This window comes from Pogona vitticeps, chromosome 4, assembly GCF_051106095.1.
Source record: "Pogona vitticeps strain Pit_001003342236 chromosome 4, PviZW2.1, whole genome shotgun sequence".
NCBI lineage: Eukaryota > Metazoa > Chordata > Lepidosauria > Squamata > Agamidae > Pogona > Pogona vitticeps.
The window spans coordinates 53277347-53302758 of record NC_135786.1 but is presented as its reverse complement, the minus strand read 5'-3'; the positions used below and the strand labels follow the sequence as shown (position 1 = coordinate 53302758).

The following is a 25412-nucleotide window of genomic DNA, read 5'->3' as shown; positions in this document are numbered from 1 at the left end:
TGCCTCAGTATTATTTCACTGTTGTATATTTGTTCTCTTCTAGAACAGGTCATTCAAAGGATTAGCAGAAAGGCAGTTTAAGGAGATGTTATAAAATCAAGAAGCCCAGTGGACAAAGTGCTCTAATATCAGAGGCTTCATTATGTCCCAAGCCCTTCTTGTGCTACTTCCCTTTGTGGTGCTTTTCCTGTACTTCAACCAAGGCCTGAGGCATAGCTACTTTTCTCTCCATATTGGGGGCCATGGTCAGGAGCTGAAGGGGCTTTGTGCAGGCTTGAGGAAGCATCTGAGATCAGATCTTTTTCTCTGAGGACAGAGCAGCATTCAAAACCCCAGATTTCTGATAATCTTACACCGTTGGAGTTGTAGGATTGCAGCTTAAATGTGTGAAAGATCATTAACTGGTTAAATATTTCCTGAAAAAATGTTGCTTTACTGAACAAGTCAGCTGAGATTAAGTGTCCTCTTGAAAGGGCACCACAGCATTAGTGAAGCATTCTTTGCTGATTTTCACTGAGTTAAAATGAAGTTACATGAAAGATAAGAGTTCCATATTCACTAAAGGAGTAACCATAACACAAATATAAGTTTACAAGAGCTGCATGTCAAGCTTGACTAGCATGTAAAGAGGCATTCATTATCCGGCAAATGATATTGGTTGGAGTTAAAATAATGGCATAACTGTTTATTTAGAGTTTGGTTACAAAAGGATAGTGATCTGGGGTTACCTGGGTTTATAATTCTGATTCTAATGTCTTATATTTATTTGAGGAAGTGAAGACAGAAAACTCACTTATTGCTTCCTTGCTTATGATAGCAAGTCATCGATACATAACTTTTGGGCAGATTTTAATAACGAATGTGTGTCTGAGCTTGTTCTTGCTCAAATTTTCTTTCCCATAATTGGTGGTTAGAATTGACTTATCTGGAAGGGAAACTTCGTTGGAAGAACAAGTCCCAGCAACTTCATAAATTCTCCAGGATTAGAATAGCTAGATTTCCCACTGAGGAAAGACACTAAAGGGCAAGTTGTCTCCAATAAGGTTGTTAGAAAGAAAGAGAAAGTAAAAGAAATGGGCCAGGTCAGAGTGGCCTCGAGAGACAAAATAAAATCCAGGACAGATAAAATAATCCTAGTCAGATTAAAAAATGGATTAAAATATAAACTAATGCAGCAGCTGAGTTGAACTATTCATCCATCACTATCTTCCTCCCTTTCCTATTTCGAATTCAGTGATATACATATTGTTAATTGTATGAAAACTGTCAAATATTAGACTAAATTATGATTGAAGAAATGCTGGATAGCTCAGTGGTTTAGGCTTCTGACTGCAGAGCCAGAGGTCAGGAATTCGATTCCCCAGTGTGCTTCCTTGATGGGAGCGGGACTCAATGATCCATAGGGTCCCTTCCAGCTCTGCAGTTCTAAGATGATGATGATGATGATTCAAATATATTAAACCTTCAGAATAAATTTGTATACTTCCATCATGTACACTGTACCAAATATCTAACATAATGGTAGTATCCAGCATATATACTCACCATGAAGTCATTCTGAAAACATGACCCTCAGAACTGGTACTATGTGAAGTCAATCTTTGTTGAAAATAATAACCTATAATATGTAATTGAGACATAGAAAATAATAATAGGATGTTTTGCTTGGCCACAATTTCACTTGTTTTCTGAGTCAGTGCACAGCTGGTAATAATGTTTCCAAATATCCAAAATCTGTGATTCACTTGTTGAGTAATCCTTCTCTTTGTGTGTCATCTCAAGAAAGTATTTTCAGTAATAACAAACAACAACAACAAAAACAAAACACTCCAAGACACAACAAAAAGCAGCCAGAACAAACACAATAAGAAGAATATAGAAGACTCATAGTTTCTTCTTATTTACCTTCTTCTTCAGAATGTATCATACATATTCATGTGAGAAAGGCAGGCTTTAAAAAAAACAAGACAATAGTTGGATCTGAACTCTCACAACACACTGGGTTCAGAAGCCTGCACAGAAAGTAGCTTCCCATAGTATCGCTGAAACAATCAAATAAAAACTAGCTGTACTACAAACATCTAAAAACAAATAATAATATGGACTGTTATCAACTGAGTTGGCAGTATGTTTCACTGACATTATGAAGTATGACTGATAGAAGTTTTGTTTAGAAATACTACATAAGATTAAGTTTTTTGTTAGGAATAAGAGTTTTTGTGCATGTGCGAATTCTTGAACTGGAAATAGTTCTGTGCTCTCCATGCTATTGAACTCTATAATTTTGATCTTGTTATGTACTAATCCTGTTTAAAATTACTACTCTTATGAAATGCGAATAATTGCAAATGCAGTTAAAACTTTCTTTAAATGTCTTTTACATATATTTTCCCTTAAAAAGCATTTGAGTACTTTGACAATATTTTCCGCATAGAATTTAAATCCTCAGTCCATTTTTTTCTAGAGTTATTGCCTCAATCATCCTTAACGGCCATGATCAGGTTTAGAAACATTAAGATGATAGAGATCTGCTGGTCAAGTTAGGGCATGTCCAGACTGACCCTTTTGGTGCAAGCTGGTGTGGTCTAAATTGGGTTGGTTGAGGTGGGGGGAGGAGTGGTCCTGACCCGACCAGATAGGCAGAATATAAATTAAATTAAATTAAATCAAATTAAATTATTTGGTGTGATCCTCATATCCAAAAGACATATCAACCTCAAAGTGGCATGTTTGTGCAAAACCAGATTTTGGAAGAAAGGAAAGGGAGGTGAGATCAAGTATGGCTGGGAAGGGCAGGCAGGGGAGGCAGAGAAAGACAGAGGGAAAAGTTATGTGTGATGGTGCAAGGGGAGTACAGTGGTGCCTCAACTTATGACCACAGTCCGTTCCAGAAGCTGATGTGACTCGAAATGGTCGTAAGTCGAAGCATGCATTCCAGCAAAACAAAACAAAAACAAAAACAAAAAACAGAAAAATGAAATAAAAATAAAACACTGCAAGCCCCATAGGAATGTGCTGGGGCTGGAAAAAAAACCCGATCACAACACAGAAATAAACAGAGCAAGTCCCACACTGGGACTGCATTTAAAAAATCACCTAAAAACAAACAACAGCATAGAAACATACCCCCCCAGCCCAAGACAACCCTGAAAAACTCACTCAGAACAGTTTTTTTATTAAAAAAAAGCAGCATCTTACCTTAGCAAGCTTCCTTTGGCGTTGCTTCCAGGAGCCAGGATCAGGGCTCCCTCCACCCCCATGCCGAGGAGAGGTGAGGAGCACTGAGGCCCGACGCAGACGCCCCGACGAGCAGCCACTGGAGCCGGTTCTGGAACGGGAGGGAGCTTTGAATCCCTCTTGTGTCTTCGAGCCTGTCTCCGCTCGAGCATCTCGGAAGGAGGCTGCCGAAGGCTTGGCTTTAGGCTGACCCAGAAGAGGGTCCTTCTCACCTGGGATTGATGGAGGACCATAATTAAGCATTGTGCGGTTTGTCCAGGAGCTTTGTCCATCTCAGTGCTTCTGCTGCTTGCAAATGCCCTCCCTGCCAGGCGGGGCCCTCTTCAGGGGGAAGAGAAAGGCTCCAGGTGGAGCTGCTATGGGGTTGGTCTGCTCCCGTTCACTTTTTGCCTGGGGTTGGTCGGGTGGGCAGAAGCTGGCCAGCCCTCTTTCTGCACAGCGGGATCCCACTTACTGCCGTCAGCACAGCAACTCTCGCCTGAACCCCGAACCTTTCCAAGGGCTGGAAAGCTGCCTGCCTGCTGCTCTGGCTGCTAAAGAGCACCTGGCCAGCACTAGCATCCAGGGTAATGGGCCAACCTGCTCCATCTTCTGACACCCAGAGGTGCTGAGTGAGCCCCCCCCGTCCTGGAGGACATGGCCGCCCCGGCAAGCAGCCGCTGGAGGTGGTACCTTTACCAGAGCGGGAGGCGGCGGCGGGCACCACCAGCGGGCAACTGACCTGCTGCTCAGGAACCACCCGCCGGTGGAGAAGGTGAGCCGCCCCCAGGGATCCAAGGGCTGAGCACGGCCCCATCATGCCAGGGGCTGCGGTGTGGGAGGACCCTTCCTCCAGGAGCTAGGATCAGGGCCCCCACATCGAGGCCGAGGCCCAGGACCCAGCAGCAGCAGCATTGGCCCCCGCAGAGGGGTGGCAACGAGTGCCAAGGGATACCCCCATTGCCTTTCCCCGCTGCTGCATCCCTTTCCCTAACCGTGGGGGCGAAAGAGCTACAAAGAAGCAGCCTCTTCGCCACCAATGGTTAGTACATTTGAATTCCCGCCCATTTCACCTGCCTTTTCCTGTGGCTCCGGCCAAAAGTTGAAACAAAATTTTGCGTCCGGAGCTGGTCGTAACTCGAAATAGTCGTAAGCTGGGACGGTCGTAAGTCAAGGCACCACTGTAAAAGCAGTTGATCACTAATCAAAAGCAAACAGACACCTGTCTTTCCTTTTCACTTCCCTGAGTTTGGAGAGGGCAAGGGACAGAAAGGGAAGCAGAGATAAAAGAGAACACACAGAGAAGAAGTGTGTGCAATCTCTCACCCCTCGATTTCATCAGTGGAGACAAAGGGAGTCCCCTTTTTGCACCTTGTAGTGCACACTCACCTCCCTGTTTGCACTTTGCCTTCCAGCTGTTCTCACCTTTCCTTCCTCTCTTTTGCACACGACAACATGTGCACACACACATACAAAAAAGAGGAGGGGGGAAAAGGAAAAAAAGTTTATTTGCTTTTTCTTTTAAGTTGTGAGGCATTTGTTAAGCTGCAGGTGCACATCCACCCACACCCATAGAAAATGCCTATAGCAGAATCAATAGAGAGAGAGAAAATAAATGCTGCCATTTCGATTGCCACATCACATAGAGGCAAAGGTTTTTAAAAAAATAAATTTAATCTAAGTGATTCAGTGCATCAACAATGGTCAAGGATGCACTGGAAAAAGACCAAACAAGAACATACCAACCTGTACACTCACAAAGGTGCAGATTGGGGTGTGTTGAAAGCAAATTGGTCTGCTTATTGTGTGAATACCAGAAAAAAGAGGGAATGAATCTGCCCCCGCAGCACACTAGAGGGACAAATGCCTATTCAGATATGCCAGTCATTCTGGCATTCTATACCAGTGATATATTTGCTGTGCCATCTGTGTTAAATAGCGCACAGTCTTTCTTGTGGCAGTTCAAGCTGCATTTGAAAATTAAACAAAAGAAAGCCTAGCATTTGTCTCTTTACTGTATGTATCTGATAGACATTTAACTGAAAACATCTCTGTTCAGACTGTTCTCCTATGCAAACCTTTGGCCTATCTTGAAAATAGACTTTTCTCTTCATAGACTAGCAAGCTGATCTTCCTTTTGTGTCAATTTTCTCTTTGCTTGTCAGAGCTGTGTGCTAACTATCATTAAATTAATGTTGGAAAAAAATCAGTGGTGCCAAACTAGTAATAAACTCAGCTGGACTCAGAATAAAGTTGTCATAGTTGTCATGATCAGAAATGATGGGATACAAGTTAGTCATCATAACTAACTTTTCACAGGGGTTTCAGTGAGATCTTACAGTGACTGACAGTCCAACCCTATTCACATCTATGCAGGCATAAGTTCTGCCAAGTTTGTTGGGGCTTATTGTCGCATTGGTATATAGGACTGCTACTTAGCCTGATCTGAATCCAAATCTATTTCTGCATCAGCATTATCTATAGCTGTCAGGGAAGGTTAGCCTTTTTTTGCATTTTCAAAGAGAAAGACAATGAAAGAAAAGGAGATCAGAGGATTAAAATAAAGCTAAGGAAATGAATTCAGAAGACGCTTGCTAGTCTTAATACTACCGTATTTTTTGCTCTATAAGATGCACTTTTTCCCTTATGGAGCAAATAAGCTGACGATTTCGCCCCTGCTGGCTCCGTGGGGGGAGCAGGGGGAGCCTCCAAAGGGTCGGAGTGTGCCTTCCAGGATCCTTTGGAGGCTCCCCCGACCCCCGCGGGGCCAACAGGGGTGAAATTGCGACCTTCCAGGACCTTTCTGAGGCTTGGAAAGTATCAGAAGGGTCCTGGAAGTTTGCGATTTCACCTTGCTGGCCCCGTGGGGGGCAGAGGGAGCCTCCAATGGGTCAGAATGTGCCTTCCAGGACCCTCTGGAGGCTCCCCCACCCCCGTGGGTCCAACGGGGGTGAAATTGCGACCTTCCAGGACCTTTCTGAGGCTTGGAAAGCTTCAGAAGGGTCCTGGAAGCTGGTGATTTCGCACCTGCTGGCCCCATGGGGGGGCAGGGGGAGTCTCCAAAGGGTCGGAGTGTGCCTTCCAGGACCCTTTGGAGGCTCCCCCCCTTGCGGGGCCAACGGGGGCAAAATTGCGACCTTCCAGGACTTTTCTGAGGCTTGGAAAGCAAAATGCAAGATAAGATAACTGCATAAAGAACTCTTTTTCTGAAGAGCTGCTTGTTCTTAAGCTGACAATCCAGGCAAGTAAATTGCTGATTTACTAGAGCTGATCCTCAGTTTCCACCTTGTATTATCAAAGGAAGCTGAACAGTCACAGACATACCCCTGGAAGAAGAGAATGTTAAACCACTTCTGAGTGCTCTCTGGCATTTTTCTGAAAGTTATCTCTGAGGGAGGGAGGGAGGAAGGGAGGGAGGGAGGGAGGGAGGGAGATGAAGTGAGGCATGCTTTGCTGTTTGCTTACACTTGTGCTGGTGGTGATTTCTTCATCATAGCTCTTATTGACTACCCAGCAACAATCTGTTTATTCATCTCTTTCAGTGCAATAACAATTCATTATAAGTGTGAACACTTGAGATGGTAATTTCCACTCATTGTGTGTCATCTTCCTGCTGTAGAAATCTGCTTTATGATTCTCCACTTCTGGTACGTGTATAACTTGTGAAATGACATGCTTGAGAATATACCAGCCCCAAAACTGTATTGTTAGTAGCAAGAAAGAGATGGATTTTGTTCCTCCTTGGTGGTTGATATAAAGCATTGTAGTGTTGTTGTCTGTGGCTATTGGAATAACCTTGCCAACTACAAATTGTTCGAAAGCTCACGGTGTGTTGTATACTGCAAGAAGTTTGAGGTAATTGATGTGACAACATCTATCTATTCCTACTGCCTCATGAAATTGGCAGAATATTTTTTCCAGTTTTCCTCCCCTAAAAATGAGGTGTGTCTTATGGAGAGGTGCGTCTTATGGAGCGAAAAATAGGTAAATAAATTTGGGAGCTCTATTCGTATAAATAATACCAAAAACAATCAGTTGTGGATTTATAGCAGACCTGTATGCTTTTGTTGTTTAGTCGTTAAGTTGTGTCTGACTCTTTGTGACCCCATGAACCAGAGCACCCCAGGCCCTCCTGTCTTCCACTGCCTCCCGGAGTTGGGTCAAAGTCAATGTTGGTAGCTTCGATGACACTGTCCAGTCAACTCGTCTTCTGTTGTCCCCTTCTTCTCTTGCCCTCACACTTTCCCAGCATCAGGGTCTTTTCCAGGGAGTCTTCTCTTCCCCTGAGATGGCCAAAGTATTGGAGCCTCAGCTTCAGGATCTGTCCTTCCAGTTGAGCACTCAGGGTTGACTTCCTTTAGAATGGATAGGTTTGTTCTTCTTGCATTCCAGGGGACTCTCAAGAGTCTCCTCCAGCACCACGATTCAAAAGCATCAATTCTTCGGCGGTCAGCCTTCTTTATGGTCCAGCTCTCACTTCCATACATTGCTACTGGAAAACCATAGCTTTGACTATGCGTACTTTTGTTGGCAAAGTGATGTCTCTGCTTTTTAAGATGCTGTCTAGGTTTGCCATCGCTTTCCTCCCAAGAAGCAGGTGTCTTTTAATTTCATGGCTGCTGTCACCATCTGCAGTGATCACGGATCCCAAGAAAGTAAACTCTGTCACTGCCTCCATATCTTCCCCTTCTATTTGCCAGGAGGTGATGGGACCAGTGGCCATGAGCTTAGATTTTATTTATTTTTTTTATGTTGAGCTTCAGACCATTTTTGGCGCTCTCCTCTTTCACCCTCATTAAGAAGTTCTTTAAGTCCTCCTCACTTTCTGTCATCAGAGTGGTATCATCTGCATATCGGAGGTTGTTGATATGTCTTCCGACAATCTTAATTCCGGTTTGGGATTCCTTCAGTCCGGCCTTTCACATGATGTATTCTGCATATAAGTTAAATAAGCAAGGAGACAATATACAGTGGTGCCTCACTTAGCGATTGCCTCGTTTAACGATGTATTCGCTTAGCGATGAGGTTTTTGGAGCGATTTTGCGTTCCGTTTAACGATGTTTCATATGAGTAAAATTCGCATAGCGATGTTCGGGACCTTGCCTCGCTTAGCGATGACGGTTTTAGGTCCCCTGTTTCGCTTAGCGATGTTCCGTTTCCGCTATTTTTAAAGTGTCTTAAAAGGTTCGAAAATAGTTTTAAATGTTTGGGATCGTTATTGCACTTTCTAAAACATGTGCAAACTTAATTTGGCTTTGTTCTGACTCTTCGTTAATTTTTGGTGAATTTCCCCCCCCCGCCCCCATTGAAATGCATTGAGCCTAAGTTTGACATCTGTCAAACCTGCAGTTCGATGCTTTCCAATGGGGGGGGGAATACACCAAAAATTAATGAAGAGTCAGAAACTGTTTTAAATGCTTGGATTCGTTAGAGCACCTTGTAAAACGTGTGCAAACTTAATTTGGCTTTGTTCTGACTCTTCGTTAATTTTTGGCGAATTTCCCCCCCCCATTGGAAAGCATTGAACCCAATTTTGACAGCTGTCAAACCTTCAGTTCAGTGCTTTCCAATGGGGGGAAGTTTGCACACGGGTTCAATGCATTCCAATGGGGGATACATTGTTTTGCTTAGCGATGTTTCCTATGGCCATTTTCGCTTAAGGATGGTAATCCGTTCCCATTGGAACAGATTAACCGGTTTTCAATGCATCTCTATGGGAAAATGTGTTTCGCTTAGCGATGTTTTCCCATAGCAATGGGTTTTTTTAACCAATTAACATAGTTAAGCGAGGCACCACTGTATAGCCTTGTCATACTCCTTTCCCAATTTTGAACCAATCAGTTGTTCTATATCCAGTTCTAACTGTTGCTTCCTGTCCCACTTACAGATTTCTCAGGAGGTAGATAACGTGGTCAGGCACTCCTATTTCCTCAAGGACTTGCCATAGTTTGCTGTGGTCCACACAGTCAAAGGCTTTTGCATAGTCAATAAAAAGCTCTATATAGTTAGCAAAAACAAGACCTGGAGCTGATTGTGGCTCTGATCATCAGTTTGGTCAAAGGCTTTTGCATAGTCAATGAAGCAGAGTAGATGTTTTTCTGGAACTCTCTGGCTTTCTCCATAATCCAGCGCATGTTAGCAATTTGATCTCTAGTTCCTCTGCCCCTTCGAAATCCAGCTTGCACTTCTGGGAGTTCTTGGTCCACATACTGCTGGAGCCTACCTTGTAGGATTTTGAGGATAACCTTGCTAATGTGTGAAATGAGTACAATTGTACGGTAGTCAGAGTGTTCTTTGGCACTTCCCTTCTTTGGGATTGGGATGCTTCTGTGAGGTCCCTAGCATTTTTGTCCTTTCTCATGTTCATCTTTGCACAAAATGTTCCTTTAACATCTCCAATTTTCTTGAACAGATCTCTGGTTTTTCCCTTTCTATTATTTCCCTCTATTTTTTGCACTGTTCATTTAAGAAGGCCCTCTCATCTCTCCTCACTATTCTTTGGAAGTCTGCATTCAATTTTCTGTAACTTTCCCTATCTCCCTTGCATTTTGTTTCCCTTCTCTGCTATTTGTAAGGCCTTCTTGGACAGCCACTTTGCTTTCTTGCATTTCCTTTTCTTTGGGATGGTTTTTATTGCTGCCTCCTGTACAATGTTGCGAGCCTCCATCCATAGTTCTTCAGGCACTCTGTCCACCAAATACAGTTCCTTAACTCTGTTCTTCACTTCCACTGTGTATTCATAAGGGATTTGGTTTAGATTATACCTGACTAGCCCAGTGGTTTTTCCTACTTTCTTCAGTTTAAACTTGAATTTTGCTATGAGAAGCTGATGATCAGAGCCACAATCAGCTCCAGGTCTTGTTTTTGCTGACTGTATAGAGCTTCTCCATCTTTGGCTGAATATAATCAATCCGATTACGGTATTGTCCGTCTGGTGATTTCCATGTATCATGTCGCCTCTTGTGTTATTGGAAAAGAGTGTTTGTGATGACCAGCTTGTTCTCTTGACAAAACTCTACTAGCATTTGCCCTGCTTTGTTTTGAACTCCAAGGACAAACTTTCCTGTTGCTTCTTTTATCTCTTGACTCCCTACTTTGGCATTCCAATCCCATATAATTACAGGAAGATCTTTCTTTCGTGTCAATTCTAGAAGGTGTTGTAAGCCTTCATAGAATTGGTCGGTTTCAGCCTCTTCAGCATTGGTGGTTGGTGCATAAACTTGGATGACTGTGATGTTGAAAGGTCTGCCTTGGATTTGTATTGACATCATTGTATCATTTTTGAGATTGTATCCTATTACAGCTTTTCCCATTCTTTTGTTGACTATGAGATTCTTGCCTACAATAGTAGATATGATAATCATTTGAATTGAAATCACTCATTCCCATCCATTTTAGTTCACTGACACCCAGGATGTCAATGTTTATTCTTGCCATCTCCTGTTTGACCACATCCAGCTTACCAAAGTTCGTAGATCTTACATTCCAGGTTCCTATGCAGTATTTTTCTTTGCAGCATCGGGCTTTCCTTTCACTTCGAGGGGCGTCCGCAGCTGAGTGTCCTTTCGGCTTTGTTCCAACCAAAGGTGCATGCTAACTATCACTAAATAAATGTCGAAAAAATCAGTGGTGTCAAACTAGTAATAAAATCATTTAGTTTGCCAGTTGTAAGATGTCAGTTTAACAATTGCCATAAAATCTTACATGTTTGCTACCATTCTGAAATTCTTTAATTTGGTACATACTAATTCATCATATAATTACCCAGGTCACTATCCTATTTTATAAAAGAAGAAATAGTAGATCGTCTATCATGTTACAACCAGCATGAGCATACATGTTCATCAGATAAAATAAAATCACTTTGGTTTTTAAAAATTCCTAATGAAATGGAGAGTAATTTTATTCACATGTGTCATTGCGTGGATAAATTATTATTTTAAAGCTGCATTCTCCAAGTTTCATATATAAAGCCACGTGTCTTACTGGCATCAAGTATTTCCAAATTTTTGTTTAATATATGACATTTAAGTTCTCATCCATTCTGAATGTAAATTATAATATCATTCTATTATCTGTTCCATTTTGCACATTCACCTTTTGTTGTATCTCTGTCTCTCTCTAGCAGTGACTAGTCTTCTGTATCTGTTGTTATATTTTCAAATCTCTCTAATTATTAATGTCAAGTACATCAGGTAAAAAGCTCTGATCTAAAGTTGGGAAGCTGCAACAGAATTTTCTATTTTCCCCTATACTTTGATTTTATCAGAAGTGAAAACTGATCTACACCATCTTATTTCTGTAAGCATTGAGTCATGACTCATTCATGACCCCATGTTATCAGTGTATCTGCTGTAAGCATGACTAAATCAAGATTCAACCCACTGGGGTAATTCCAATTTTGTACTAATAGTCAAAGTAGAAGTTTGTAGCCCTCCCCCCGGCGGTCTTCGGTGTTGCCCCCAAATCATCTCTAACTTGAGGACATGGAGGTCTTCATGAAAGCAACATACATCTTCTTGGTTTCACTGGATATCACCAATTTATTATAAAAGAACCACCACTGGGTTCTGTCATTTAGGTTTTCCCTGATCATAGTATTTGTCAGTACAGTAGAAACACCATATCTGCAGGATCAGTACCCACTGTTTCACTTATCCACTGCCCAAAAATATTAAATAAAATAAAGAACCCCAGAAATATGTGCTTCCAAGGTGTATAGATCAAAGATACCTGTCCACTAGAGGGAACCAGAGACTATGCTATATCTAGGGTTTAAAATAAAGGTTTGTTTAACTGGTGATTATTTTTTGTTGTTATTTCTGAGAAGCAAATTATAATCTAACTAAATAACCCTTAATCATTTCATACCTCTTGCAAAATAAATAACTAAATAAATATTTTTAAAATAAAAAGTCTTTGCTTGCTATACCTCCTGCTGCTCTCCAAAAGTTTGATCCTGTGTAATTAATATATTTTCCCTACATTTGCTGTTTTTCCAAATGAATAAAGATAACCAGCATCTGTCATTTGATAAACTGCTAATTCAGTTTTGCTTGGATTAATTACATTTTTCTTTTTAGATAAAGTGTCATTGTTGCAGCTAAAATTCTGACCATTTCAGCCACTGGTTTGTTACAAGTTAGAAATCTGAAATCCACTGCTATGCAAAGATGTAACTTTTGAAAGTAAGCTGTCTCAAGTTAAGAAATTATCTGTTGCCCACTGAGTCACATGATTCAGCATGCATTTGGATATCTCCAGAGAGTTCTTAACTTAAAGCAGTTCACATCTAAAGTTATGTCTTTTCTGTAGCAGCACCACAGAATTTCAGTTAGTAAGTTGTAATTGTTTGGGGGGATATAAAAAGTGAGAGCATATACAGTATTAGAGTAAAAATCCAAGGGTAAAGTGTATGTAAGCTAAGATAAATTGGGGGGGGGGGGTTAGAGATGTTCATTTTTATAGGTGTTTATTTTTATGGGGCTACTTGCAGCCACATCCTCTTCTGTCTTCAAGCCTTAAGACAGACAGTTGTACCCTGGTTGAAGAAAGATAGATTAATGGGGATCTATATAAAATCAAAAGAATCTGTCTCTAGAAGTGAAAATGACTAATGAGACTTTCATACTTTGTACATATCATGAGAAAACTCAATGGGGAAAACCTATAGTGGAAAGAACTGAGGGTAGTAGGAGTATAGGAAAATCTAATATGGCATAGATTGACTCAGAAAAGGAAACCACAGCCTTTAGTTTGCAAGAGATTGGCTGTTAGTGGTAAGACCTTTACAAGATGATTAATTCCTAGGGTTGTCTAGGTTGGAAGCATCTTAAAGACACCTAAAAGTAAAAGCTTGACATGTATTCAGCGAAGACCTTTCAGAGCCAGTACTGGGCTGTTCCTCAGTTTTGTTGATGGTCAAAGGCTGCAGTACAAATTCTGACAACTGCTTAAAAGCAAGATGTAGAAATATGAAAGTAAGAAGTAGCACACACTAAAAGAACCTTGCTTATTGCCTCGCTTTACTGGAGAATAAACTAGAAGGAATGAACTTGTGTAGGAAGTAGGCTTTAAGCATAAATATTTGAATGTGTTTAGCTAAAGGCTGAAGTGGTAAATTTGTTTTTGTAATCTGTTCATAAATATTCAGCAGTCAGGAAATCAATGTGCAGCTGTCAAAGCACACATCATTTTACATAATGTGAATAACTTATGTTTGCCTGGTTCTGACTGCCACTGTAAATTTTTCCTTCCACCCACTTGAATAATCCTATCTGGGTATCAGTACTTCCATTTATTTAGAATTAATCTAGCTCATCTATTTACTTTTTTAAATTATTGGAGCACAATTTAATCATACTTTATTTAAAAAGTTTAAGCTGCTTGTGTCAGTTTTGTGATGTAACTTTTAGATATAGTGGTTCTTTTATCAGGAAATAGTTTGCTCTTTGTCTTATCACAATTTTCACATTGATGTAGCTTCCAAATAGACGTTATGAGGCTATGTTAAGATGCACATGCATGTTCCCACATGGAAGTAATGAGAAAGAAATGTGAAGCATGAAATAGGCTTATGAGCATCTGGGATTTGACCTCAATATATGAAACTGCCTTTCAGTTGAGTGGTACTGCTGGTTTATTTAAACTCTGTATATAAGCATATCTAGTCTGGGTGGCAGAAGTTCATTTTGAGATAAGCAACTCTTTCCTAGTTCCCACTACCTTATTCTTTTGACTAGAAATACCAAATATTGATTCTGTGTCCTTTTGCATAAAACGTAACTGTGTTCTGTCATGAAAATTATATGTGTTTTGCCTTTTCTGCTCAAGCACTCAATAACTTGGCTTAAGTAAAATTGCTGCATCAGGTGACTTTTAGATCATATTTTGGGACCCAGCATTATGGACCATAGCTCTTCATAATTAAAAGAGCTATGGCATTTTCTTTTAAAAACCAGTTTTTAAACTCTGTACATTAATCTTCAACTTTTGCTCATGTTGGTAGATAAGAAAAACATGTTGAATGAGTGTCTCCTGACAGGAGAAGTTGTGAGTACAGCATCTTGATTTCAGCAGCTCTTGGAGGAAGCTTTAAACTGAAGTAGCTGAAGTACTAATTTGTCCATGTAGTTCTGTAGACCCCTGGTGTGTGGGATTCACAGTAGTGGCTCTATATGTAAATGTGACTTCATTTGTGATCTTGTGTCACCCATGCTTGTCTTCAGAAGCCTGCTCGTGTCACCCATGCTCTGTATCAGAAATAGACACGGGGGTATTTGTATATAAATACAAATATCACCCAACAGGTGGAAATAACGAGGGTCTGGCCCCACTCACCATTGTTCCACTGACATGAGCTCGACAGAGCCTTCCTATTGCGTTGTTGTCCACAATCGATTAGCCACTCCTGGCAGGAGGCGGGATGACAAGCCTCTCTGCCAGGTCGCACAGTGGCTAATCCATTGTGGACAATGATGCGGTAGGTAGGCTCCATCAAGCTCGCATCAGTGGAACAATGGTGAGTGGGGCCAGACCCTCGTTATTTCCAGTGTTGGATAATATTTGTATTTATATACGAATACCCCCATCTCTGCCTATGAACCTTGGTAAGGTGGATGTGGTCAAACAGAAGATGGTAAGATCAACGTTGACATTCTGGGCATCAGTAAACTAAAATGGACAGGAATGGGCGAATTCAATTCAGACGATTATCATATCTACTATTGTGGGCAAGAATCCCGTAGAAAAAATTAAGTAGCCCTCATAGTCAACAAAAGAGTGGGAAAAGCTATACAGTGGTGCCTCGCAAGACGATTGCCTCGCAGGATGATTAATCCGCAAGACGATGGGTTTTTGTGATCACTGTGGCACTTCGCAAGATGATGTTTTCTATGGACGATTTTCACAAGACGCTGTTTTGGTCTATGCTTCGCAAGACGGGTTTTTTTTTAAGACCGATGCTTTGCAAGATGGTTCTTTCCTCCATTGGAACACATTAATTATATAACACCCAGTTTTTTATCCCAAAAAAGTGGGGAGGGGGAGTATATGCTGCTGGCTTTCCAGGATCTGTTCCTGGAAAGCCAGCAGGGCCACGGCTGCAAATTTAAATGGTAAAGGATGGTGAAAACAGCCAAGGACCAAAGGGTAAAGAGATTCTAAAAACACCAGGGGAAGCACAAATTCAATCCCCCATTACCACGAATTACGCAGTTGAGTTCCCCACATTTGGAGAAATCACAGGGATCAGCACACCTGAAGTGCAATGGATGAGCCTCACCCTGGGAAAACCACTTTCATGAGCATGGTATTTCCCCTGCACGCTAATACCTGTGCACTAGAGGATTGTGGGAGGAACACCTAGCCCTGATGGGGGTCCCGCGGGGCCCCAAAACACTGAGGAGCTCTCTTGGCCTCTGGCAGGACTGGGGCTGTGCAGCCCTGTTCTGAGCGGAGGATGCAGCCAGGGGGGTCACCATGCCTTGCACAGAAGGGGGTAGGAGGTGAAACGGTCACTCCAACTCATACCTTGCAGGGGAAATACCATTGCATTTGTGCTTTCCCTGGTCTTTCTAGAATCCCTTTCATCTCTTTTTCCCTCATTAGGTCCTATTGCAAAGGCAGCAAGTCCTAGTAATGCCTTGTATTGCATTCTCCCTCTTTTTCTCCCCAGTGGCAAAGGATCAGGGCAAAAGGAGTCACCGTGATCAGGAGCCAGGGGGCAGCTTTGACTCCTTTCACCTTCTTTCTTTGCTACTGGAGAGAGAAAGAGGGGGAAGGCTGTCTGAGACTCACTGCATTTTCAAAGGCAGTGCAGGTGAGGGGATTGCTTTTCCCCGATATGGTAGATTTCAATGCATTCCTATGGGGAACTGCGTTTTGCAGGACGATGTTTTCTATGGGTGCTTTTTGCAAGACAGTGATTTTTTTCCCCATTGGAACACATTAAATAGATTTCAGTACATTCCTATGGGGAACCGCGTTTCGCAAGACAATGTTTTCGCAAGACAGCGATTTCCGCGGAATGAATTAAAATCGTCTTGTGAGGCACCACTGTACTGGGATACAATCTCAAAAATGATAGAATGATTTCAGTACGAATCCAAGGCAGACCTTTCAACATCACAGTCATCCAAGTTTAAGCACCAACCACCAATGCTGAAGAGGCTGAAACTGACCAATTCTATGAAGACTTACAACACCTTCTACAACTGACACCAAAGAAAGATGTTCTTTTCATTATAGGGGAAGTACAGCTTTTCCCACTCTTTTGGTGACTATGAGGGCTACTCCATTCCTTCTATGGGATTCTTGCCCACAACAGTAGATACGTATGATAATCGTCTGAATTGAATTCGCCCATTCCCGTCCATTTTAGTTTACTGACGTCCAGGATATCAATGTTTATTCTTGCCATCTCCTGTTTGGCCACATCCACCTTACCAAGGTTCATAGATCTCACATTCCAGGTTCCTATGCAGTATTTTTCTTTGCAGCATCGGACTTTCCTTTCACTTCGAGGGGCGTCAGCAGCTGAGTATCCTTTCGGCTTTGGCCCAACCATTTCATTAGCTCTGGAGCTGCTTGTACTTGTCCTCCACTCTTCCTCAGTAGCATGTTGGACGCCTTCCAACCTGAAGGGCTCATCTTCCAGCATCATATCTTTTAGCCTTTTTTTTTTCTGTCCGTGGAGTTTTCTTGTCAAAGATACTGGAGTGGCTTGCCAGTTCCTGCTCAAGGTGGATCGCGTTTAGTCAGAACACTCCACTATGATCTGTCCGTCTTGGTTTTCCCTGTACTGCATAGCCCATAACTTCTCTGAATTACTGAAGCCCCTTCACCACAACAAGACAACAATCTGTGAAGGGGAAATAAGACAGGGGCCTTATATTAATTTTTGCTCCAAAAGAATGCATTAGGACTTATATTCAGGCAACGTTTCATTTTTTTTCAGGTACAACAATCTACATTTATTCAAATACAGCGCAATGGTGGAGGGCAAGGTTTCACTCAGAGGGGCTTATTTTGGGGGTAGGTCTTATATTATGAGCATCCTGAAAAATCATACTAGGGCTTATTTTCAGGTTAGCTCTTATTTTCGGAGAAACGGGGTATTTGTATGGTGACCAAAAATTCATGAAAATGATGCAACACTTCAAGCAGAAAGAGCTTAATGATCTACCGCCAAGTCTATTGACCCAGCCGTCAACTTTGGTTGATTTTTTCAGCACATTTACTTAGGAGAAAATTCTGCTGAACTCATTAGGATTAGGATTCTGCATATATAAGATTACATTATCAAAACAGATTCCTTTTATTTTAAAAGCAGTGCTAGCAAAAATGTTTAAACTAAGTTTACCTTTTTTATAAAATGTCTGATTTTTGTTTTATTTGGCAAGACATTCTTACCAAAAAAACAAAGAAACAAACAAAAAACAACCCTAGGTGTAACAAACATATCACCTAGTAGTTCAGGTTGCAAGAAATGGCACCATGTATCTTTTCATCTGTGACAAGCCTACTTCAGTAATCACCCTTACTTTATAGCTATTTAACACTGTGCTTTGTGAATAAAATGAGATACTGGAGGAACAATCTAATTTGTTTGTAAAAGTGAGTGATTTTCTCTATATATTCAACTTATGTTGATTACAAACAGTTGTTTGATAGTTGAGACTGTCATTTTTATGACAGCAGCCATTTTGAATTTTCTTTCATTCAAACAGCATCTTGTAAGTTTGTGAGAAAACAAAATGGCATCCTCTCTAGTTTAAAGAATCACCCAAAAATGGGGTTCTTCTCTGAGCTATACCTAAAACAAAGCTCCTGGTTTTTAGGTGGCTGATAAAAGATCTTTGTCAATTCAGCACAGCCTTGATTTTTTTTAAAGAAGACTTCATCCAGAAAGACAAATATGAGATAACAATTAGTTCTTGCAAAACTAAATATTTTATGATTTTAGGGGAGGAAATCTACTTTCCATAGTTACACAGCATCTTGCTTTATATGCAATAAAATGTGCAACACCACCTGAGGCAAATTTATGTCAGCCTCAGAACAAGAGCTCCAACAAGATTCCTTAATCTTAGATTCCTATCAGACTGGTTTTTCTTGCTCTTAATTCGCATACAGATTGTCTCAGTCTAATGTCACACAAATAATAACACAATTTATAAGTTTATATTGTAAAAGGGAAGAATAATATTAAGTGAAGATATGTAAGTGACAAGTGAAACAATTTTTCTTGTTTGGTGAAGACAGAGGTGTCTATAATAAGAGATCAGAACTACAGAACAAAATTTAAGAAAAGGAGACATGCCTAAAGAACTAGAGCAGGGGTGTCCAACCTTTCACCTTCCCTGGGCCACATTAGAAGATGAGAATTTGATTTGGGCCGCATGGGGGGGGCAGCCCTAGCCATCCTCCACAACCCCGCTGCAAGCGCGCTTACTGGCAGCTGCGATCTCGGACAGCACAGGCTGCCAGCTTTGACTCCAGCGGATTTATGGGGCTGGGAGGGGGTCCACCTATTGACGGGGATGGCACATTGCAGTCACGCATCCCCCTGTCCGCTCCCCTCCCACTCCTTCCTTCCTTCCCTCTCTCCCCCTCTACTGTTGTGACATGTCCCGGCCACATTCCAGCCGCAAGCGCCAGCAGTGTAGCTTGAAATTTTGGAATTTCTTTAAAAATTAAAAATTGCACTGGGCCGCATTACGAGCTGACCTGGGCCACATGCGGCCCTCGGGCCGCGTGTTGGACAAGCCTGAACTAGAGTATTGATAGAATATATGAGGAATGGTACCTTTAAGACCTCTGAAAAGGAAGTTATGGCTCCTACCAGAACAAGTTTCTTTGTCCAAGATCTGGCATGTAGGTTATCTTCCTAGACTTTTTCTCTTTATTCACTGTGATAATTCAGAGCATTGCATTTCGGATCAAAACACTCTGATCAACGTTTTCAGCTTTTCATTATACCTATTTACTAGATGTAAATATATTGTCAAGGTCATTCGCTACAAATCAAGTGTGATGCATTAGTGAATCACTGCTGGAGTTGTAAGAGAGGGCTAGAGCTTATAAAAAAGGGAGATATAAAGAATAATCGTTCTTCTAACACAAATCATAGGTCAAAGATATCTAGCAAAATAACCCTTTGAGGGGGGCAGGGTTGCTTTTTTCTGTTGTGTTAGTGCTTTATTGAGTCAATAAAGTAAGCCATAGCCTTTAGTTTGAAAGACTCGAACAAGACTGAAAAATGACTTGGCCTTTTAGAGCTGATTAATTAATAGGGTAAGGCATGCATGGAAAGTGAATTAACAGTATGCAGTAACAGCAACCTTTGGTTGATTTTTATATAATAAATGTAGTGATACATGGTAAAAAGCATACCTTTTGGTACTTGTGTATAATGAATCTACCATTCTAGGCATCAGTAAATACTTGTTAGATCAATTTCAAACTCTTCTGGTAAACACTGCCATCTTATGATTGAAGATGTAAATACATTTTCATTTTAGAAAATAACCATTTTGTTTATGTTCTCTCATCAACAACTGTTCTCCAAGATATAAATATTAATTTTTGATGGGAAAAGACACACACACACATGTGTGCATCCAATGTGTGTGTATAAAATATACCTATCTAAATGCAATTTTAATTCTTTCTCCACTACTTTCTATATTTTCTTATAGTTGCTTTGGTTCATGTTCCTATCTGGTTTCCTAATTTTTCCTAATGCATGAAATACTGAGAACAATTGCTTCCTCTGTTTCTTTTCCTTTTTGTTGCTTTTCCTTCTTTGCTAGTATCAGGTCTCACACTGAGCCTGAAGAGCAGCAGATCTGTAGCCTTGGTTTGTAGTCTTTCTCTTAGCTTTTGTTCCTTCAAACAGCAAGAACACTGTCTTGAACACACAAAAATATGAAAAGGGAAAGTTAAGCCTTTTCTCCTTGACATGCTGATTTTCTGTATAACAGAATATGCAAATTAAGTTCAGCCCCATGCCTTTCTGATTTTGCTTATACCTACCCAAACAGAAAATCAGATGATGCAAGGCATACTTGGTTAAAAAAAAGTTTATTGGAAAATATTTGTAACTTTCTGAATCTCAAATATATGTTAAAGAATTAAGAATTTCTAAACGTATAAAGGAAAGTCAAGAAGGACACACAGCTGCTCCCAACTTATAACCTTGCATTATTCAGTCACATATGTAACTGAAATCACCTTAAAATTCAATGAAATTTCTGAAAATATATTAAATTCTGTGTCTGTCCCGCCCTGCCCCCTGCTGCAGTAGTCTAGCTTTTGATCCATATTGCTGGCCTTTCCAATATGTTCCATATAAGGTGAAGGTGAGCTATATGCCTTGTTTTTGTTTTGTTTTTAAAGACATGGAAATAAGGAGCCACTGTGCATTAGAAGTGCTGTGTTTCTAGTTCATTTCCTAAAATTATTCAGTAGTGAAGAGAAAGGCATTGTCTTAGCCCATGCATTTATTTAGGTAATTTATGAGACATACAACTTTATTTTATTACTTTCAGTTCAGTTTAATAAGAGCAGCATTAAATTTTCAAGCCTTCAGTATTAGTGTTGCTAAGCTTGTAATCATCAAGGTTGCTATATTATGTATATATGAAATGAAATAATGGTGATTTACAGGCCTATAATTCTGTGGTGTGACACTACTGTCAAAATTAGCCAAGCATCATAAACTCAGGTCTTCCTATACGTTTATGTTGCAATTACTCTTTTGTGGAATGCTGGTTTCGGTTTATAGGAAAGATAGTGACAAGTAACATTTCTCTTAATTATGTATTGGTTTTTGATTTTGTAAGTTTTGTGGTTCAGTCTGGTCATGTAATTCGTAAACATAATTCTAGGATTTTAATGACTTGTTTACTGAGAAGAATGAGGCTACATAGTTATTTCTTAGCATATTCCCAGGCTGTCCTTAATTGGTAGACTTCTCCATGACTTTGGTGACAATTGTTGATTCTATTTTTTAAGGCGATATTAGCATCAGTCTTTTTCAGCAGATTGGCCCACAGTTGTCCATCTGTCTGAAAAGGTCTGTGAGACAGGGGGCGAGAGTAGTATCCCTCTCACCGGAGTGCCATCCCTCTCCCACACTGTCAAGAAAGAGGTACAGACCCTGCCAGCTTCACCCCCCCCCCAAGAAAACAGAACAACGGGGGACTGACACCCAAGAATTAGAAAGAGAGATGCAGAAATTAACGGCTGAAGGAACTCAAATGAGGATGGCGGGAACAGAACTGAAGGAGAGGGTGGAGACTGAGGCGGGAACAGCGGAGATAAAAAGGGAGGAGAGGCAGTTACCCCCAGGCTGGGAATGGGTCTGGATGAACGATCCCTGGACCAGCGCTTGGGAGAAACTGAGGATACTAAAAGAGGAGGCAGATTACAGGAGAAGGAGAGAGATTCTCCAGAGACCATCATATTGGGGAGAGGCAGAGGCCAGGGAGTGTAGACGGATTCTGAGAGAAGAAAAGGAGAATGGAGAGAGAGAAGGGAGAGAGAGAAAGTTGGAATATAGGGTGAGAGAAATGCGGACGAGGGACTACTGAGTGGACCCTGGCAGACCCCCACACCCTCCGAATACCCTGTGTGGGTGGATGACCGGGATGAAGACACCGTGCCCCTGTTGGAAGGTGAATCGGGACAAGCGGTAGACCAGAATTTGTCTGTAGGCTGGCTGGGTCCATGGGACACAGGTGAAAAGAACCCGTTCCTAGAAGAAGATTGGAAGCCCCTGCCCGGCCCATTGTTGGAAGGAGAAAGACATTGGAATAAGCCTGTTGATACTGGTTACCTGTTAAATACCCCAATAAACCTTACTCCTGTTTCAAAAATGCAAAAGTTTCCCAGTTTATTTGAACAACAGAAGGAGCCAGAAACCGAACCTTCACAAGGTCTGTCATACTTTGTAGATATGGCCATAAATATTCTACAGTGACAATATTTAGCTGCTTTGAGGTCAGAGATTTGAGAGATTTTTTTTAAATGAGTGCTTTGAGGTAATGGTGGTATGCTGTGGTGCTGTTGTTTGTACTACAGTGGACCCTCTACTTACGGAATTAATCCGTATTGGAACGGTGGCTGCAAGTCGAAAAGTCTGTAGGTCGAATCTCCATTGAGATGCATTGAAAACCAATTAATCCCATAACTGGAGTTTTTATTCTATTTTTGTTCCATTTTGGTTTTTTTCTGGTCTGTAAGTCGATTCTCCGGCTGCAAGTCGAATCTAAATTTTGCGGCCAGAGAAGTCTGTAACTCGAAAAGTCTGTAAGTCGAGCCGTCTGTAAGTCGAGGGTCCACTGTATCAAGTTGGTTTCTACCTATGGTAATGCCATGAATTAGTGACTTCTGTAGGTCTGATCATTAACGTTCCTGCTGAAATAATTGTACGCTAGTAACTTTTTTAAAAGCCAGTTTTGCAAATACCATGTAACATCATGGCCTGTTCTGTGTCCTCACTATCCTCAGATATAGTGGAATACACCCTCTTATCAAGTTGTAATAAGCTTTGATTTGACACTTCAGTCATTCTGTGTACATGGAATTGGCTGGGGGAGGGCTTCATTGGTGTAGTGAGGAAAAATTTCGGGGCCATCCTTGACAATTTCAGACTGGATTTTCACAGTTTAGCTGCAAGATACAAGTGATTGAACCCTGTGTGCTCTCTTTTTAGAAAAAGTTAATGACATAATTCAGCTAAAGCAAGAATGAAAATACTGTTAACATTTACAAGACATGATGAGCCTCTTCACACTTTATATGCAACACTCAATGTACACTAGTAAACTGTAGCTGGTTTGTTTGTTTTTAATTTAATATGTATAGTTGTGTAAATAATTTTATGGTGGTGGAGTTACTTATTTTTCTTAATAAGCATGACTTCCCTTCAGTCCCAGTTTTATTATGAGATGCATTTTAATAACAGTGCAAGCCTCAAACTTTGCATCACGTTAACCTTTGAGGCTGCTGCGGAAACTACAGGTGGTGCAGAATGCTGCGGCCAGATTACTCAGTGGATTGAGAAGATACCAACATATCTCGCCCACTCTGGCCGCATTGCATTGGCTGCCCATCCGATTCCGCATCAACTTCAAAGTGTTGATGCTTACTTACAAAGCCCTAAACGGTTTAGGACCTCAATATTTGGTGGAACGCCTTCTCCCACCTAGATCTACCCGTGTCACCCGTGCGAGCCAGGAGGTGAGGCTGAGGAGCCTGACGCCGAGAGAGGCCCGGAAGGAAAAGACCAGAAATCGGGCCTTCTCGGCGGTGGCTCCTCGCCTCTGGAACAACTTACCTCCTGAGATTCGCGCAGCTCCCTCGCTGGGCATTTTTAAGAAACAATTGAAAACACTGATGTATGGGCAGGCTTTCCCAACAGATAATCCCTGACGATTTTTCTTTTATATTCTTTGATTTCCATTTTTGTCTATTTGTAATGTTTTTAATTAATTTTATTGTTGCTCCAATTGTAAGCCGCCTAGAGTGGTCTAGTATGACCAGATAGGCGGGATAGAAATAAAATAAATAAATAAATAAATAAATAAATAAATAAATAAATAAATAAATAAATAAATAAATAAATAAATAAACTGAAGCCTCATATTCTGTGCATAGTAGTGGAAAACACCTGTATGTCTTTTTTTCCCTTTGTATTTTCTGAGTAGTCTATTTCATTTCCCTTTTCTCCTGCAGTTTTACAAATTCGGAAACAAGGAATTGAAAGTAAACATTGAAACAATCTTACCTAAAGTCATATTAAGATTATATTACTCTACAAAACTCCAACTTAACAGTGTTTGATATCCACATCTCTAAAATGTAAATAGAAACAAGAAATAAAATTAGTTACCGTAGCCCCTAGCTACAATCACAAGTTCTTTTTTATATTCATCACAGGCTCTTGATACAAATAAACAGAATCTTCTTCCTATTACTGTTTACTTATAACTTTAAAAGGAATATAAATCACAAAATAAGAGAAACTACTAACAGGTTGCTTTCAGAGCTCTTTCATATTTCATAAAGTAGCTCCGGTTTCTTACAACTGGAAGAAACGTGTCAAATTGAAATTTAAAGGACTCATCATGTGGCAGCATCAGGGTGTCAAGCCTGCCTTCTTCCAGTGGCAGTCTTTCTGTACTCTTTTGCCAAATTCAAGGCTGCTTCTTAAACAGCTTTTGCTGAACTGCAGAAAGTTCTTACTGTGGATGAAGGAATAACTTAGCCCCTTGTAGCCAGACTTAATATATAGTATATCTTATAATATGCCATGTCAAACTCCTGTGAATGTGGGAATGGAAGTGCAGTGAACTGAGAATAACTAGGATACAGACCTTTCTCCTCCACCACCTAAAGTTAGAATCCCATACGCAGCCATCTCTGTCCACCGACAATGGCTGAAAACCTGTTGATTAGCATAGTAAGTTGCAAGAACAATAGACCCATTGAATCGGTGGGGATTTGGTGACTCCTCTGTTCCATTGCTTCAGTGTGTATACTCTAGTTGCAATTTATTATGCTAAACCAGTGGGATTTCAACCATTATGTCAAAGTTGATGTTGCCATATTATATAATATGATAAATCTCCAAGTAGAACGACCACATCCAGGCTTCAGGAATGGAGGATATAAACTTGGGCTAGATCACCCCAAGAGTTGATGTCAACCTTTAAGAGCTACTGCTGCTGCAATTACTAATGTTCGGTGCTTAGACTTTTCCATCAAAAACCTGAAAGCTGCTACTATTTCCAATTTTTTGTTATCATCAACTTTAGGCAGCTTGTGTCCAGTGATAAAATGAAAAGCCATAGTTAAATTACTGATCACATTTCTGGATACAGTGATAGCCTATGCTTTGCTTGTGGATTACAGGGCAGGAGATTATTGTAAACATAATGAGGATCCATACAGTACTTCACTTCCATGTTTTTGTGCCTAGTAACAATGTAATAAAATGCTTTCTCCGTCTGCATATGTACCTGTGCAGACTATGCACTAACAGGGCTTGATTCCCAGTAGGGTGGTACAAATAAGGGGTAGAATTCTTGAACCTATAATAGTTGCATAGAAGAGGTTTTAGAAGGTACTTACATCTGGGAACCACATTACTCCCATCTTTATCAGCAAGTGGCCACTTAGAATCCATG

General features: G+C 40.9%; 1 protein-coding gene and 1 non-coding gene across 10 annotated transcripts in view; one reads left to right on the top strand and one right to left on the bottom strand.

Moving 5' to 3' along the window:
* ANKS1A (ankyrin repeat and sterile alpha motif domain containing 1A) overlaps positions 1–25412 on the top strand; it is a 186585-nt gene that overhangs the window by 86669 nt on the left and 74504 nt on the right. The window lies entirely within an intron of this gene.
* Positions 15388–15549, bottom strand: LOC140707264 (U1 spliceosomal RNA). Its single transcript, XR_012087184.2, has one exon. It is a non-coding gene; the product is annotated as a U1 spliceosomal RNA (small nuclear RNA).